Consider the following 16,413-nt stretch of genomic DNA (forward strand, 5'->3'; position numbering starts at 1 on the left):
AGAATATATAAGTAAAGCCAATGTTGCACTTATTGCTCAAGCAAAGAATGAAGTTGGATCTTCTTTAACACAGGTACATTAAAACTCAACACTTGAATTACTTGAAACAACTAAATCATTAAAAATGAAGGTAGGAAAGCTTGAAAGTACATGTTTTAAAAAGAAAAGTATAATCAATGTGTATGAAACAAGTTATGTGACCTATGAAGATATGATCAAAATTCTTGAGCAAGACTGCATGGATAGTTATAGAAAATAGTCAAGATATATGACTGAGATTGATGGTTTGAAGAAAATGGCGATTTATGAGAAAGTAAAGAATACTACACTTCAGGATGAGAATGAATTCTTGAAAAACCTTGTCTCAACAGGAAATATTTGTGAAATTCTGAACAAATCAAAGAAGAAGACAAATATAAGGTTGTTCATCCACCTTTCAATGATAATTAATCATTGAGGTTGATTAAAATAATTTCTGGAAAATAATAAGTTGGTAAGTTGATGAGAATGGGGAGTTTGTGTTGAAAGAAGATGTGAAGGTAGAAAAGTCTGTTGGTATTCAAGTCTCAGAATATGACTTTGATGAATATTGCTTTAATGTGGATGACTTGAGTGAATCAAGTGACAAGTGCTCAAGTAATGATGATTCATATGAAGAAAGAAAGAGCAATTCAAGTCCACCAAGCAAGATCCCTACCTTACCAATAATTACACCCAAAATGAGAAATCCCTATGAACAAATGAGATGGGAACATGTGTCATTTGACATATGTGAAAGATCAAAGGTGAATTATAATGCAGTGAAGCCACCAAGCAAAGAAGTTTTGAAGAAGATAAAGATCAACAACAAGAAGAAAACCAAAGAAACTGTTTTCAGTGATCAATTTATACCTGTGTACCCTGTTTTCTTAAGTCAAGAATTATTTAACATTGGAGAAGTTGAAACTATGGAAGAATATGAGAGAAGACAGTCAAGTTATAGAGGTAATTTGGATGATGAGCCAATGAAATTGGAAAGAATAACATTTGTTAAGGGAAAAGTTGAAAGGTAAGATATCAAGATTGAAGAATTTGTGCCACTCTCAGTTGACTTGGATGGTCTTAAAACTCAGAAAACAATCAGTATGGAGCCACCAAGACCAATTGAAAGATTAAAGAAGGGAAAGTCTAGTGAAAGCTTAAAGGGCAAAGTTTGGTGCAAACATTGTGATAAGTATGGTCATCATACTGATTCTTGTCGTGAAAGGTTTACATTCACACAAATTATTGTCCCAATTGAAATAAAGTTTGGACAAGACTTTGGTTTCTACAAAATGAAATATGATGATTATTTGGGAAATGGGAAGAAGTGTGAAGATGTGGTAGGTAAAGGTGATGAGTATAAGAATGAAAAGAGAACAAAAGAGATAAAAGGTGAAAAGAAGACTAAGACTGTTGATGAGATAGCAAAGAAGAGTGTAGTTCACCAAGTGAAAAGGAACACACAACCCATCTGAATTGTTCCTAACCAAGACTCCAAGTCTGTAAGGTCTGATGATTTTGCTATGTCACCAAGAGGTGAAAAGTGTTGGGTTTTAGCAAGATTATCAAAGTCCAAAATAACCATTTATTAAGGAAATCGCAACAGAAATATAAGTTTTAAATCTTGTTTTTACCAAACACATAAACCGGTTTATGTTAAACCCAATCCAGGATCCATATACACTATACATGCTATCAAAATCAACCATAGGGTGTTTCAAGAACATACATACCTTCAAGTTCAAAAAACCGAAAAGGGATGAATGAGATTGAACGGCTAGAATCCAAATGAGGAATCCTCAAGCTTGTATACCCAACAGGCTCTAACAAACACCCAAGGTTGCTAGGGTTCTTTAACACTATTGCAAATCTCTTGTGTTCTTCCTCTTGTTCTCGGCTCCGAAGGGAGAAAAAGAGAGAAAGATGTGTGTGTGAGAGAAGGTGTAGAATGCAATAACCAAGAATTGTGATCTACCAATTGAGAGCATTGAATGTATGGAACCAACCAAAAGAGGAGAGAGGATATGGAGGAGCTGGCCCCATATGGGGTTTTCCCCCCAAAACCAAATCATAATTTTGTTTATTCTTTTAACCTTTATCATTATTTATCCAAATAAATAATATTTCTCACAAATATAAATTATCCACATAATTTATTTAACACACAAATGCAAAATATTTAGAAAACCCATATTCCAAATATATATAAGTGTTGATAATTATTACTTAGATCATATCTAATAATAAATAATGTGGCGTTTGTCTAGCTTGTTATTGGGTATGACCCGACTTGGATCACAACGTACTAGCCATATGAACTTTAATATGTTTCTTGGGTAGATTGATTCCAACAATCTCCCACTTGCACCAGATACATAGAAGATTGATGCAAATAGCAAATACCGCCTAACAACGGTTTACTATCCCTAATACGTATGACGAATTGCCATTCAATAACATCATCCCCTTCATGTCCTTTACATGAAATGATTTAGGTGAAACTATCATTTATCCTTTTGCCACAAATGTCATGTTAAATCCAGAGATACAGAGTAATCATTCTCTATTGATTTAACTAATCAGGCCTTAGACATTTAACTCTCAACGAATAAGAGGTACATGTTGGGCCTAGTTTTGTGGTTTGAGCTTGATTGTAATTATTACTAGTTATTTGGGCTTGGATTTTGGGTGCACATGTAAACCGAGAACACCTTTGTATTCTCGGTGGGCTTTTTGGTGTGTGAGCCAGTCTTTGGTTGTTATCCCTATATATAGAGATGTGATGTATAGGGTTATGGTTGTTCATTCTCATTATTATCAAGTATTGTAAGTGCTTAAGCACCCAACGTATTCAAAAATATACGCGTGTTTTGAAGCAGTTCCGTGTTACTATTATAGTTCTTATTTGTGTTCTTGAATCACCGAGTGTTAGTATTCCGCACTAATACTCGTTTAGTTGATATCATATTGTAGTGATCCAGATTCGGGACTTACAATTGGTATAAGAGCCTTGGACGAATTCAGACTCGTTATTGTGATATCAACGGATTCAAGATCTTGCTTGTTGGTGGTTTTTGTTGAGTTTTCCGGCGAGTAGTTTATCGGAGAAGAAGAAGAGTTATTTTTGTTCAAAGATTTTTGTTTATTGAAAACAAATCAAATCCCACTAAACTTGGGAATTTGACTAGTTTTCGGCCCAACTTTAGACAGTTCTTAGGATCATTTAATTAAAGGATCTTGACCTAAATTGGGGTGTTCTCGGCCACTTTCAAGAGTTCTCGGTCAACCTTCCTTAGTTCTCGGTCAACGCCTTCAGTGCTCTGTCAATTTGGGTTCTCTGTCAACTCTTGTTCTCGGTCAAAGTGGGTTCTTGGTCTACATTTAAGGGTTCTCGGCCAATGTGTGGGTTTTCGGTCAACGTTTATTGTTCTCGGTCAAAATCAGGGTTCTCGGCCAAGATCAAGATTTCAGGTTCTTGGTAAAAAAAAAAATAAAAAAATCTTTTTTGGTGGGAAAAATTTTCTTGAACGAAATTTTTCCTGAATACTCCATATAAGTAAAAATTCTTTTTTGGAAATTTGGGCGATAACAATTTTTTTCGGGTAGTTTTCGGTGAATTTTTGGCGGGAAAAATCAAAAGTTTTGTCTTCAACGAAATTTTTCCTAGACGCTTCTTTGAGTGGGACATCTTTCTTAAAAATTTTGGCGATTATATTTTTTCAAAAAAATTTTGGCGGGAAAATCAGATCAATTCCTTTTAACTACTCAATAGATTCTCAGTAACTCATCTCAATGATTGCAGTTACTCTTAATCAGTCTGCTCCCTCACAAGTAGCAAATTCATTTAAGCTAAGGTTTCAACCATGTTCTCTAAATTGTTGTGAAAAAATAGAAATGTATAAGCTCCATTTCGAAAGTCTAAGTAGAGATATGGAGAGAATAAAATTAGAAAGTTTTAAACTTAAGAAAAATGAAAAGGGCTTTCTAGACAAAATAGAAGCTCAGAACAAGGATATTAAAAAGCTTAAGTCTGATTTTAGTATAAAAATTGTCATTACGTTGATGCCAAACAAGAAATTGCTGAGTTAACTGCTCAACTGGAAGCTTCCAAGTTAGAGATTTTAAATCTAACTAGTAAGTTTGAAAGGGCTGAACTTGATTTTAAAAATTCGATAGTTCCAGTAAAGTAGTTAACTCAATGATTAAAAACCAATTTTGGTGGAAGGAAAATGAAGGTGAGGGAATAGGATACACTCAAGTTCCCCCACCTTACAACCATAATTATGTTCCTACCCCTGTCACCAAAGAACAGGAAGAAAAGGTAAAGGACATGAAGTATGGTAAACAGGCTCAACCTGAAACTGTTGGATTAGTATCCCTAGAGGAAATCAAGCCTGTTTTTAAATGTGTGAACAATTTTGATGCTTCTACTTCATGTGCAGATATAGTAAATGATGTTGCTTCTGATAGAGTAAATGATGCTGCTTCTGATAGTAAAGGGGTTCAGGCTAGTGAAAGTGAAAATCATTCTAACGTGTCATCAAACTCAGATGACACCACAACACAAAATTGTACTAATAATAATACACAGAGTTGTGGCAAAAAAAAGGAAGGCACATAAGAAATCAGCACAACAAGGACAATCTCGTCCTCAAAGATCCTCCGGATCTCCATGTGTTGATAAATCATTGGGTGCTGCTTACATTAAGAGAAAACATGCTACCACTATGGCACGCCAGGACACATAGCCAGAAATTATGTTCATCGTCTATATGTTCTCTATTACCAGCAAAATCAGAAGGTTGCGCCAAGGGGCAAGAAGAATGGAAAAACCTTTCATAAGAAGGAATTCCAGAATGAGGCTAGTGCTAACGTTGGCATTAGAAGAAGGATGAAGGGGTGTTTCGTCTGCGGGAACAGTGGGCATTTGGCAAACGAGTGTTACTACCGTGATGTTAATAGACAAGCTCCTCAGGTGAAAGGTAACATGTTTCAACCGAATCCTGTGGTTAAACAAAATGCCTATTTTAGAAAACCACGTGTATCTGTACAACAGGTCACAGATACTCAAGGATTCAAAGCTAATATGAAAGGTTTGCACTCAAATGATTTATAAACTGTTAAAAGAAAAATAAATTTTCAGAAATCAAAGAGTGTTGAGAGTTCTAAGAGTTCGAATTCAAATTGCTCCACTCCAAAGTCTGTTCTTTAGAATTTCACTAAACCAAAACAGACTTGGAAACTTAAAACTCAGCAAACAGAATCTGTATTAACAAATGATTCTGTTAAAAATGGGAAAGATATGAGTTGGCAAGAGGTCACATATGTTGATACTCAAGGGAACCCCAAGACATTTATGACTTGGGTTCTTATGTCCAACTGATCCCGCTATGCGTATGGGAACAACCACAAATTCATTGTTTATTAAATGTGTTGTTCTAGGCACATGACAGGGCAAATATCCACTGTTTTTAAATCTTTAAGCTTTAAAATGGATTATTTGTTGCCTGGACGGGATTTTAGGGTGATAGATCGTTTTTAATCTACTCTCTAAGTGTGTAGGAACAATCAGGGAATACATTGCATATTAAAAGGTTTGTTCCAGACAGTCAACTCGCAAGGATGTAGAATCTCAAAATAAGCTTATTCCTAAGAGAGATTCTCACAAATGAAAATTGATGACTTGAAGATAAAAGGTAACCGTATCACTTTGGTATGAAAGATTGATCAATCAAAAAGATTTTAAAATTTTAAATTTAAAAATTCAAAAAAAAAATATGTTCACGTATAGTTTTTGAAGTATAATTTATTTTGTTTCTCAAAAAATGAGAAAATGACTTAAACGTACATGAGAAATGATAGTACATCAGTTGGCTGACTATCACAATTCATTTTTATTAAATACTTCGTTTCGACGATTGAGTATTTTTGAGGTTAAATTTGTACATAAAATATTTTGCACAAATTTAGGGGGAGAAATTTAAAAATTCAAAAAGAGTGCGTGTGTGCGTTTAATAATAAAAAATTCTATGTCTTTCAAACTTCACTCTCGTTTAAAATTATGTCGGTTGCTCAAGTTTGAAGGACATATACGTGTATATGGTTGGTCTGGTGTTCTATTTGTAGCTTCACAGGATAGCCATTTACCTCACGACTGAAAGCACACGGGGCGATTATGATGTGTTTTGTGTTTCGCATTCTTTCACTTAAAATTATGTCGGTAACTCTGAGTTGGAAGGACATGTGTTTTCATGCATGTTTGGTCCGGTTAACCACCTATGGTTATAATGGATAGCCATTTACCTGAAGGCTTAAAGTGACCGGGGTGACTGAATGCTTAACACGTGTGTCTTACTTAACTCTTTGGGAAGTGATATTATTATTCAGTTAATAGCTTTTTAGAAGTTTTAAAAATTTTTCAAACGGAAATTGATCCAACCTTTGGAAAGTGATAGATAAATTGTTTTTGTGTGCCTAACGGGTGAAGTTATTAAGCTTAAAAGGCTCTAGAACAGTCATTGATGTGTATGGTACTTTCCACGATGCGTAAAAGTGAAAGTGATATAAACTAAACTTGCTGAACTTACTGTGGAGAGTCATTTTGAAGACATGTGCATGTCCCCATATACATCTCTCCGAATGATAGGCAGAAAAGCAATTACCCAGTCATACACGAGCCCGTTGGTATTTGTTCCCCAAAATGAAGTATCTCATTGAGAATGACAAAGAAAAAATGTGAAAAAAATTACTTTAAATATATATAATCAACCCAAGTTGATAAATGTTCACAAGCTTTTAAGAAAAACACAAACATGAGGGTTAATAACAGAACTACAGGGGTGAAGGCAATAATATAAGTCCTTTAACATCCCGAATGAAAGGCTTGTTAATTTAAACTGTAAGTCCAACGTTCAACCACAAATATGTATGCAAATTTGAAAAGAAAAATCAAATAAATTAGTTCTTCATTAAAAGTTTTTAAAACCAAATCCAGTGGGTCAAAGTCAAATAGAGGTGATCTGGGGAAAGCCAAATACGCTTTGAGAAGAGATAGGAGGCATCACAGGTCCATGAGTGATGTCCATCTAAGCTTTATGTCGAACAGAACCTTAATCATATCACTGATGCGATGAAAAATCATGCTAAGTATGGGATACACGCTATAAACCTGTTTCTTAATGTCATAATAACGCTGAACATGAATCCTTGTGATAGTACCTTAAACGATATGATTCCATGTTCATATCTTTTCATAAAGGCGACATTTTTATCAAAAACTGAAATTTGATCCCAATTTTTAGCTAAATTTAAGAAGACCTGGTGATTAAATTTGTTTTATTTGTTGTTTTTGGTTTTGTTTTGTTTCATTTATTTCTACTTCTTGATTACTCCTGTCGAAACAAATGTGTTAAGAAATTGTTTTGAAGTTTTCAGCTTATGAAATCTGATATCGGTTATTGTGTTATAGTTGCTTTAGCTGGTGTGATCTCATTTCAAGTCTTTCCAAGAAAATCATAAAAAAATTCAAAAATTCAAAAATATGTCTGTCTTATTTTGTTTTATTTAATTGTTTTCAAAATATTTTGGTTGATCTTTCTATCAAAGTTGATTTTTCTTTCAAGATTGATTTCTTTCAACGGAAGCATATGAAGTATCTGAGAATCAAATTGGATGATGCTATCAAAATGGGGGAGATGGTAGAGTATTGGATGCAGATGCTGAAGTTGTTGATCATTGAAGTTGCTGATCATGTTCAAGTAAAAATTCTGAAGACCTTGAAAGTATCAGTCTAAGGGCAAGATTGTTGGGTCATAAATTTGTTAGAATGACGCATATCAAAGGACCACGACATGATCAAGACTAAAGTGATGTAAATGAAGACGAGTTGAAGAACTGCATTGGTGTAATACCGAAATCCCTATGAATTTCGGTTAGGCTGGTCTTAAGTGAAATCAACAAGAACGAAGCTACAAACCAAGGGGGAGATTGTTGGGTCCATATTTGGTGGTTTGTACTTAGTTATATGTTTATTGGGTTTAGTGTTGGGCTATGTATGTAAACCGATATCACTAAGGGATCTCAGTGGGCTTTGGGCTTTACTTTGGGCCTGATTGTTAGTTTCCCTATATATTGAGAATACATGTATAGGGTTTAGGGTTGATCATTTTATTAATCATAACTTTGAGAGCCACCACATCTAGAGAGCATTAGGTTGTTTGGCTAAGTGGTTTATGTATCTGACGATTTATTGATTAATAGAATCGTATGCATTGAAACCATATTACATCGTATTCATCATGTTCTTAATTATATTGTTCTTGAATCATCACGGCGTTAGGATTCCGCATTAACATCGTGTTTGGTTGATATCATATTGTAGTGAAGAACTAAGTCAAAGTATAGTAGTCGTTGAATTACAAGATCCAATATGTATCTCAGGTCGGAGGATACTTTGATGTTCGCCTTTACTCAAATTTACTTATGATCACAAATCACAAGGATTCCATGCAGTAAAATTGAGGGCGGGTCAATCCAATATTTATCCCAAAAATATATATTAACCTTGGCAGCAAACCCTTTGCTATATTCATACCTCATGAATATCTACCAATCCAAGTTCATAATAGTGTTCCTTTCATATTTGTTCCCACAACTATGATTGATTACAGACGTTTAGAATAATCAAATTATTCACAGATTTAAACATGCTAAAATGGAACATAACTCAAGAACATGACCATAACCAAAACCATGATTGAGTAAAAATAAAACTGTTCTGATATCCAAATACAAAATTTTGATCAAATCCAATCACTAAAATATCGAAGTCCTAAGGCACAAGTATGACCCTCATGCTTCTGCCTTTCAAGGAGCTTCGTGAGTGGATCCGCAAGGTTTTGATCAGTGTGAACTTTGTGAATACATATCTTTCCTTTTTCAACTTCATCCTTCATGTAGTTGAATCTCCGCTCAATGTGCCTAGTCTTTTGGTGTGCACGGGGTTCCTTGATTTGAGCAATCGCACCCTCGTTGTCACAAAAGATTTCTAGATGGTCCTGAATGGTACGGCCTACCCCTAGGTCGGCAATGAACTTTCTAATCCATGCAGCATCTTGAGCTGCCATGGAGGCGGCGATGTATTCTGATTCAGTGGTGGACAAGGCTTCCATGTCTTGTTTTACGCTCTTCCAAGAGACAACACCATCATTTAGAACGAAGACAGATCCCGATTGTGATCGAGAATCAACTCGATCAGTTTGGAAACTCGCATCCGTGTAACCCCTTACAACGAGTTCCTCCTCAACAGAGCCATATATTAGAAACATATCCTTAGTCCTCCTAAGGTATTTGAATATGCTCTTAACTGCCATCCAATGGCTAGTTCCCGGATTTTGCTGATATCTACTTGTCATGCTCAAAGCGCATGACACATCCGGTCTGGTGCATATCACGGCATACATGATGGATCCTATAGCAGACGCATATGGGATTCCATTCATTTTGTCTTGCTCAACCTTTGAGCTTGGACATTGAGAAGCACTCAATATTATTCCTCTTTGAATTGGTTCCAAACCTTTCTTAGAGTTTTCCATATTGAACCTTTTCAAGATTTTGTCAATGTATGCACTTTGATTCAAACCAATCAATCGCCTTGATAAATCCCTATATATCCTTATTCCCAGAATATAGGCGGCTTCACCAAGATCCTTAATGGAAAAGCAATTTCCAAGCCAGGCTTTTACACCCTCCAAGGTTGGCATGTCATTTTCAATAGTAAAATGTCATCGAAATATAATACCAGAAAGGTAATAATGCTCCCACTAGCTTTCTTATACACACAAGCTTCATCAGAGTTTTTGATGAATCCAAATTTCTTAACTTCATCATCAAAGAGGTGATTCCAACTTCTAGATGCTTGCTTCAATCCATAGATTGATTTCTTCAACTTGCATACTTTGTTGGGATGTTGTGGATCGACAAAACCTTCAGGCTGAACCATATAGACATCTTCCTCAAGATGTGCATTTAGAAAAGCAGTTTTGACATCCATTTGTCATATCTCATAGTCATAATATACGGCTATGGCAAACAATATCCTTATACACATTGGCATCGCCACGGTCGAGAAAGTTTCATCATAATCAACCCCTTGGGTTTGAGTGAAACCTTTTCTACAAGTCTAGCTTTGTAAGTATCCAAGTTTCCATGCATGTCGGTTTCTTCTTGAAAACCCACTTACTTCCAACAAGTTTAGAATTAAGAGGTTGTATAAACAGGTCCCATACCTGGTTATCATGCATGGATTGCATCTCCACGTTCATGGCTTCCAGCCATTTATCACAATCAGATTGCGACATTGCATCTCGGTATGTGGTGGGCTCATCAGAATCTACCACGTAGCATCCATCCATGAAAAATCCATATCTTTCTTGTGGGGTGCTAATTCTACCAGATTTGCGAACACTTTGTGTGTTTTGATCAACCATTTGATCATTATCAACAACCTCTTGTTGATTGCTAGTGTCAACCAAACGTGTATCGGTTTATGGCTCTTCATCCTCCTCAAGTTCCACAGTTCTATCAATTCCTACCATAAGGAACCTTCTTTCCAAGAACTCAGCCTTTCGAGCTATAAACACTTTATGCTCCTTAGGATTGTAGAAATAATATCCCATCGAATCTTTGGGATAACCTACAAAGATACATTTAGTGGATCAGTTTTCAAGCTTGTTTTGGGTGTTGTTCTTGACATAAGTCTCACAACCCCATACCTTTAATTATGATAACGATGCAACCCTTCCATGCCATATTTTGAAAGGTGTCCTATCCACTTTCTTAGTTGGTTCCATATTCAGAATACGGGTTGCGTAGATCAATGCGAAACCCCAAAATGATAGAGGTAATGTGCTTTTAGTCATCATAGATCGAACAATATCCAATAGAGTTCGATTCCTCCTCTCGGACACACCATTATGGTGCGGTGTTCCAGGTGGAGTAGGTTGTGAGACAATCCCACAACTCCTAAGATGTTCTAGAAGTGCATCATTGAGGTATTCACCTTTTCTATCGGAACGTAGTACTTTGATTGTTTTGTGAGTTAATTTTGTACTTAATTTTGAAAGACTTTGAACATTTCAAAGGCTTCATCTTTGTGTCTTAACAAGAACATATACCCATAGCGACTACAATCATCGGTAAAGGTAATGAAGTATCTTTCACCATTTCTTTTCATTGTCTTAAAAGGACCACATATATCCGAATGTATGATACCTAATAAGTCTTTTGCCCTTCCATTAGTTCCACAAAAGGGCTACTTAGTCATTTTCCCCTATAAACAAGACTCGCATTTATCAAATGAATCATCATTCGCTTCCAAAGGACCATTCTTTAGAAGTGTATTAATGCGATCCTTGTTTATGTGACCAAGGCGACAGTGCCAAAGAAAAGTTTCACTCAAATCAAATGGATGTATTATCATGAACTAATTCATAAATGTCATTAAACGGCATTGCTTTAAAATAAAAGACATCATTCATGAAAACATAAATACCGTTGTCAACAAACTTAAAATCATATCCAAATTGTCTTAATACAGAAACAGAGATAATATTCTTAGTCAAACTAGGAGAATATAAAATGTTTTTCAAAATAACTTCCGAACCATTCGGAAGCTTCAAAACATAATCTCCTCGGGCTTGGACGCCAACTTTTGCTCCATTGTTCATGAAGAGACTAATATCTCCTTTCTTCACATCATTTCTTTTTGTGAACTCCTTCAATGAATTGCATATATGAGTTCCACATCCGGTATCCAATACCCATGTGTTAGAAGAAACAATATTAAGATCAATATGGATCATGAAAGTTGTACCTGAGGTTTGCCCCACATCCCTCTTAACTTTCAACTCTTTGAGATAGGTCGTACAGTATCTAATCTAATGACCTATCTCCCCACAACCAAAGCACGGATCCTCAGCGCTAACCTTTAGCTTCTTGGGTTTTGGTTCCGCCTTTGCCTTTCCCTTGAACCCCTTCTTGACTTGCCCCTTACCAACGACAACCTTTGCCTTAGGTTCCGGGTGATGCCTCTTCTTCAAGCCACCCTCATTGATCGCAAGAACGGGTAAAACCATTTTACCCATGCCGGCTTTGGCTGTCTGAAGCATTGCGTGAAGCTCACAATGTTTTTGTCCCATTTGTTCATGTTGTAGTTCATATCGAATGTCTCAAACATTTTATTTAAGCCATTGAGGATGGGTTAACTCTTTCGATACGGGACAGTCTAGCCGTTCAAGCCGATCAATGTGGTTTTTCATCTTAAACACATAAGATGAGACAAATTGGGTTTCTTCCACATGACATGCATGGAGTGCTCGAACCATTTTGAAGCACTCCACCCTCTCTTGTGTAAGGAACATTTCATTAAGATGGGTTATCATGTCATACACCCCATAATTCTCTAAATCCTTTTGGATCTCGGGAATCATTGTTCCCAACATGAGGCAAGAAACTTGCATTGAATCTTCGGTGTATTTTAGCAATCGGCATAGGCATCCAAGTTGTTGACATCGGGAATAGGATCGTCCAAAATGTAGGACTTCTTCTCTTGCTTGAGAACCATTCTCAAGTTTCGATACCAGTCCATGAAATTGTTATAGTTCAGACGATCCTTATCCGTAATGGATCTTAGTGATAAGTTATGCACGGATCGGATAATAGCGTTTTGTGGATTGTATGCGGCCATCTATAAAAGAATTTAACAAAGTTCAATTCAGTATTTTCGATATCAATAAGTTTTAATCGTTAATACCCTTTAATGTCTCCAAGACAATTAATGATTAAAATCTAGAATCCAACGTTTCATCCTAATAGTAGTTAGGTGACCTTTATCCCACTATTCGAATTAACAAGGTAGTCAACATTTGACAATTGCAACCCTTTGCAACTTCTAGTTTTATGGGATCAGTTAAACATCATATGTTTACTTGGCATGTTTAATCCCATCAATACCTTTGCACGCCATGCTTCGGTGACCCTATTCACATGGTTTCCAAATCAAGTCGTCCTACTTACACACACATGTGAGTTTACACATACAAGTGTTTAGGTGACCTTTATCACACAAGTATTGTAAATCCACCTCAAGATCACAAGTTTTCTTAAATTTGGTTAGGTGACCTTTATCCCTCATCAATACTCCAAGTGACTCGAGTTTTGTATAAAAGGATGGCGTCCAACTTGTTTTTCAAAAGGGATTTGAGTTTTCAAAATTCTAGATCGGAAAACTATTTAATGTACCTTCCATTGGCATGCATTCAAATGTATAGTACCTTTGAAAACTAATTTTCAAATTTCTTTTAATAAAACCCATTTTATTATGAAATCATTAATAGTTAATAAAACCAATTTTATAACTTAATAATTTCAAAGGAATCACTTTTATGCTAGTTGTCGATTTTAATTGTTAACATCCACACATCATAAAACAATAAATATAAATCAACCATTCAAGCATAAAATACAATCACATGTTCATAACCATAGCCACCTAAATTAACAACATTTGTTGACCAAAACAAGTATGTCAAAAGGTCTCTCCTAAAGGACGAGCATGACACAAGGTATGAGATGGTGAACTCCCACTTGACTCCGCATCCTTATGCTTCAAGCGTTCACTTCTAGTTGTGATCCTTATTCTTTATCCGGGTTTGTAATCTATTTATTCTTGGAAATGGTTTGTAAAGAAAATTACAAAAAAATGAATTAATCACAACAAGTCTTCTTCAATATACACAAGGTCATGGCAAAGTTATGAACATCCACACAAACAGGTCAACCCTTGACCAGAATGGTTCCACTTGTCCCTTAGTTCTCAACCTAAAACAGAAAACACATAGTTCTCGACCAGAAGACCAAAGCTTCAGAGTTTTCGGCCCGAAAGCTTTGGTTCACCGAGAACCTGTTGTTCTCGGTCAACACCGAGAACTAGTTTTCGGTCAAACCTAGAACTATGGTTCACAACCATGAGTTCTCGGTCCAACCGAGAACGTGTTTTCGGTCAACCGAAATCTCATGGTTCCCTACCATGAGTTCTCGGCCAACCGAGAATAGGGTTTCGGGTGTCTTCGGCCAGACCGAGAACCATGGCTTCTTACAATTGAGTTCTTGTCCAAAGCTGAAGAACACAGTTTCAGCCCAAACAAAATTTGGCAACAAAAATGACCAATTTGTTCTTGTTTTTACCACATGCATGTATGGGACAAACTTGAAAAACCAAGGGACAACCAAAAGGCCTAATGTTCTCGGCCAAAAATGGTAAAGAGTACCATCAAACTCGAGGACTTTAAAACCCAATTTGAAGCATGTAATCGTATAAGCGGCTCTTAATGCCATTGTTGGGTTTTAGCAAGATTATCAAAGGCCAAAATAACCATTTATTAATGAAAACGCTATGGAAATATAATTTTTTTTGTTTTTACCAAACACATAACCGATTTATGTTAAACCCAATCCAGGATCCATATACAATATACATGCTATCAAAATCAATCATAGGGTGTTTCAAGAACATACATACCTTCAAGTCCAAAAAACCCGAAAAGGGATGAATGAGGTTGAATGGCTAGAATCTAAATAAGGAATCCTTAAGCTTGTATACACAACAAGCTCTAACAAACACCCAAGGTTGCTAGGGTCCTTTAGCACTCTTGCAAAACTCTTGTGTTCTTCCTCTTGTTCTCGGCTCCGAAGGGAGAAAAGAGAGAAAGATGTGTGTGTGAGAGAAGGTGTAGAATGCAATAACCAAGAATTGTGATCTACCAATTGAGAGCATTGCATGTATGGAACCAAACAAAAGAGGAGAGAGGAGATGGAGGAGCCGGCCCCATGTGGGGTTTTCCCCCAAAACCAAATCATAATTTTGTTTATTCTTTTAACCTTTATCATTATTTATCTAAATAAATAATATTTCTCACAAATATAAATTATCCACAAAATTTATTTAACCCACAAATGAAAAATATTTAGAAAACCCATATTCCAAATATTACTTAGATCATATCTAATAATAAATATCGTGGCGTTTGTCTAGCTTGTTATTGGGTATGACCCGATTTGGATCACAACATACTAGTCACATCAACTCTAATATGTGTCTTGGGCAGATCGATTCCAACAAAAACAAGGTGAAAAGAGAAGTGTTCTCAAAGAAGAAGCCAAGAGAGCTCAATGGTAATGAGAAATTCTTATTGAAACATGGATATGAAACCCAATGATTCATTTGGAAACCAAGGAGTGAAACTGTTGTAACAAGTGTGAAGAAAAATTATGTAATTGAAGAATGCAAGAGTATCATTCCATATGTGGGAAGTACAAATGAGACAGGATATGAATCAGATGATTCTGATCTATGTGAAGTTATCTATGAGGATCCTAAACCTATTCAACACTTTTCCATGTCACTGATGATTTGCAAGTTGATTCAGCTTTCACTTCATTACTTAACTGGTTAATTTCTTTAACTTGTGTAGGGACAGTCCACACCAACTAATGAAGTACGATCTATGGACAATGGATGTTCCAGGAACATGACATGTGACAAGAGGTCACTTGTAAACTATGAAGAAAAGTTTGAATGCCTAGTTACATTTGGGAGTGATGAGAATGGAGGGAAGATTGTAGGGAAAGGAATTCTGACTAATGGAAAAGTAACTTTTGATAATGCATTTTATGTGGAAGGATTACAATATAACCTTTTAAGCATCTCTCAAATGTGTGATAAAGGTTATAAGGTTGGGTTTGATGACTCTCACTGCTTTATTCTCAAACCTGACTTTGTGATTCCTCCAGATATGATTATGATGATGGCTCAAAAAAATGGGAACTTATATGAATTAAATATGAAAGATGTCATTTCAAGGGGTGGAACTTGTTTTGTATCAAAGGCCACTGAAAATGAAACCACATTGTGGCACAGAAAACTTTGTCATATCAATTTAAAGAACATAACAGACTTGTTTAAGATGAACACGTAATTGGTTTACCCACAAGTGAGTTCAAACTTTATGACAATTGCATTTCATGTCAAAAGGGTAAGTAACACAAATCATCACACAAAACAAAGCTCATTAACTCAGTTGATCAGGTGCTTGAAATGCTTCATATGGATCTCTTTGGTCTTGTGAGTGTCCCAAATATTGGCAAAAAGAGATACTGTTTAGTGACCATTGATGAATTCTCAAGATACACATGGGTTTATTTTCTAAGTACCAAAGATGAGGCTGCTGAGTTGGTTAAGAGTTTTGTGACAAGGATTGAGAATCAATTGGATGCAAGGGTGAAGATCATGAGAAGTGACAATGGGACTGAGTTCAAAAATGGGGTAATTGATGA

This window comes from Bidens hawaiensis, unplaced genomic scaffold (assembly GCF_021521415.1).
Source record: "Bidens hawaiensis isolate Kalapana, Puna unplaced genomic scaffold, B.hawaiensis_p1.1 tig00001093_1, whole genome shotgun sequence".
NCBI lineage: Eukaryota > Viridiplantae > Streptophyta > Magnoliopsida > Asterales > Asteraceae > Bidens > Bidens hawaiensis.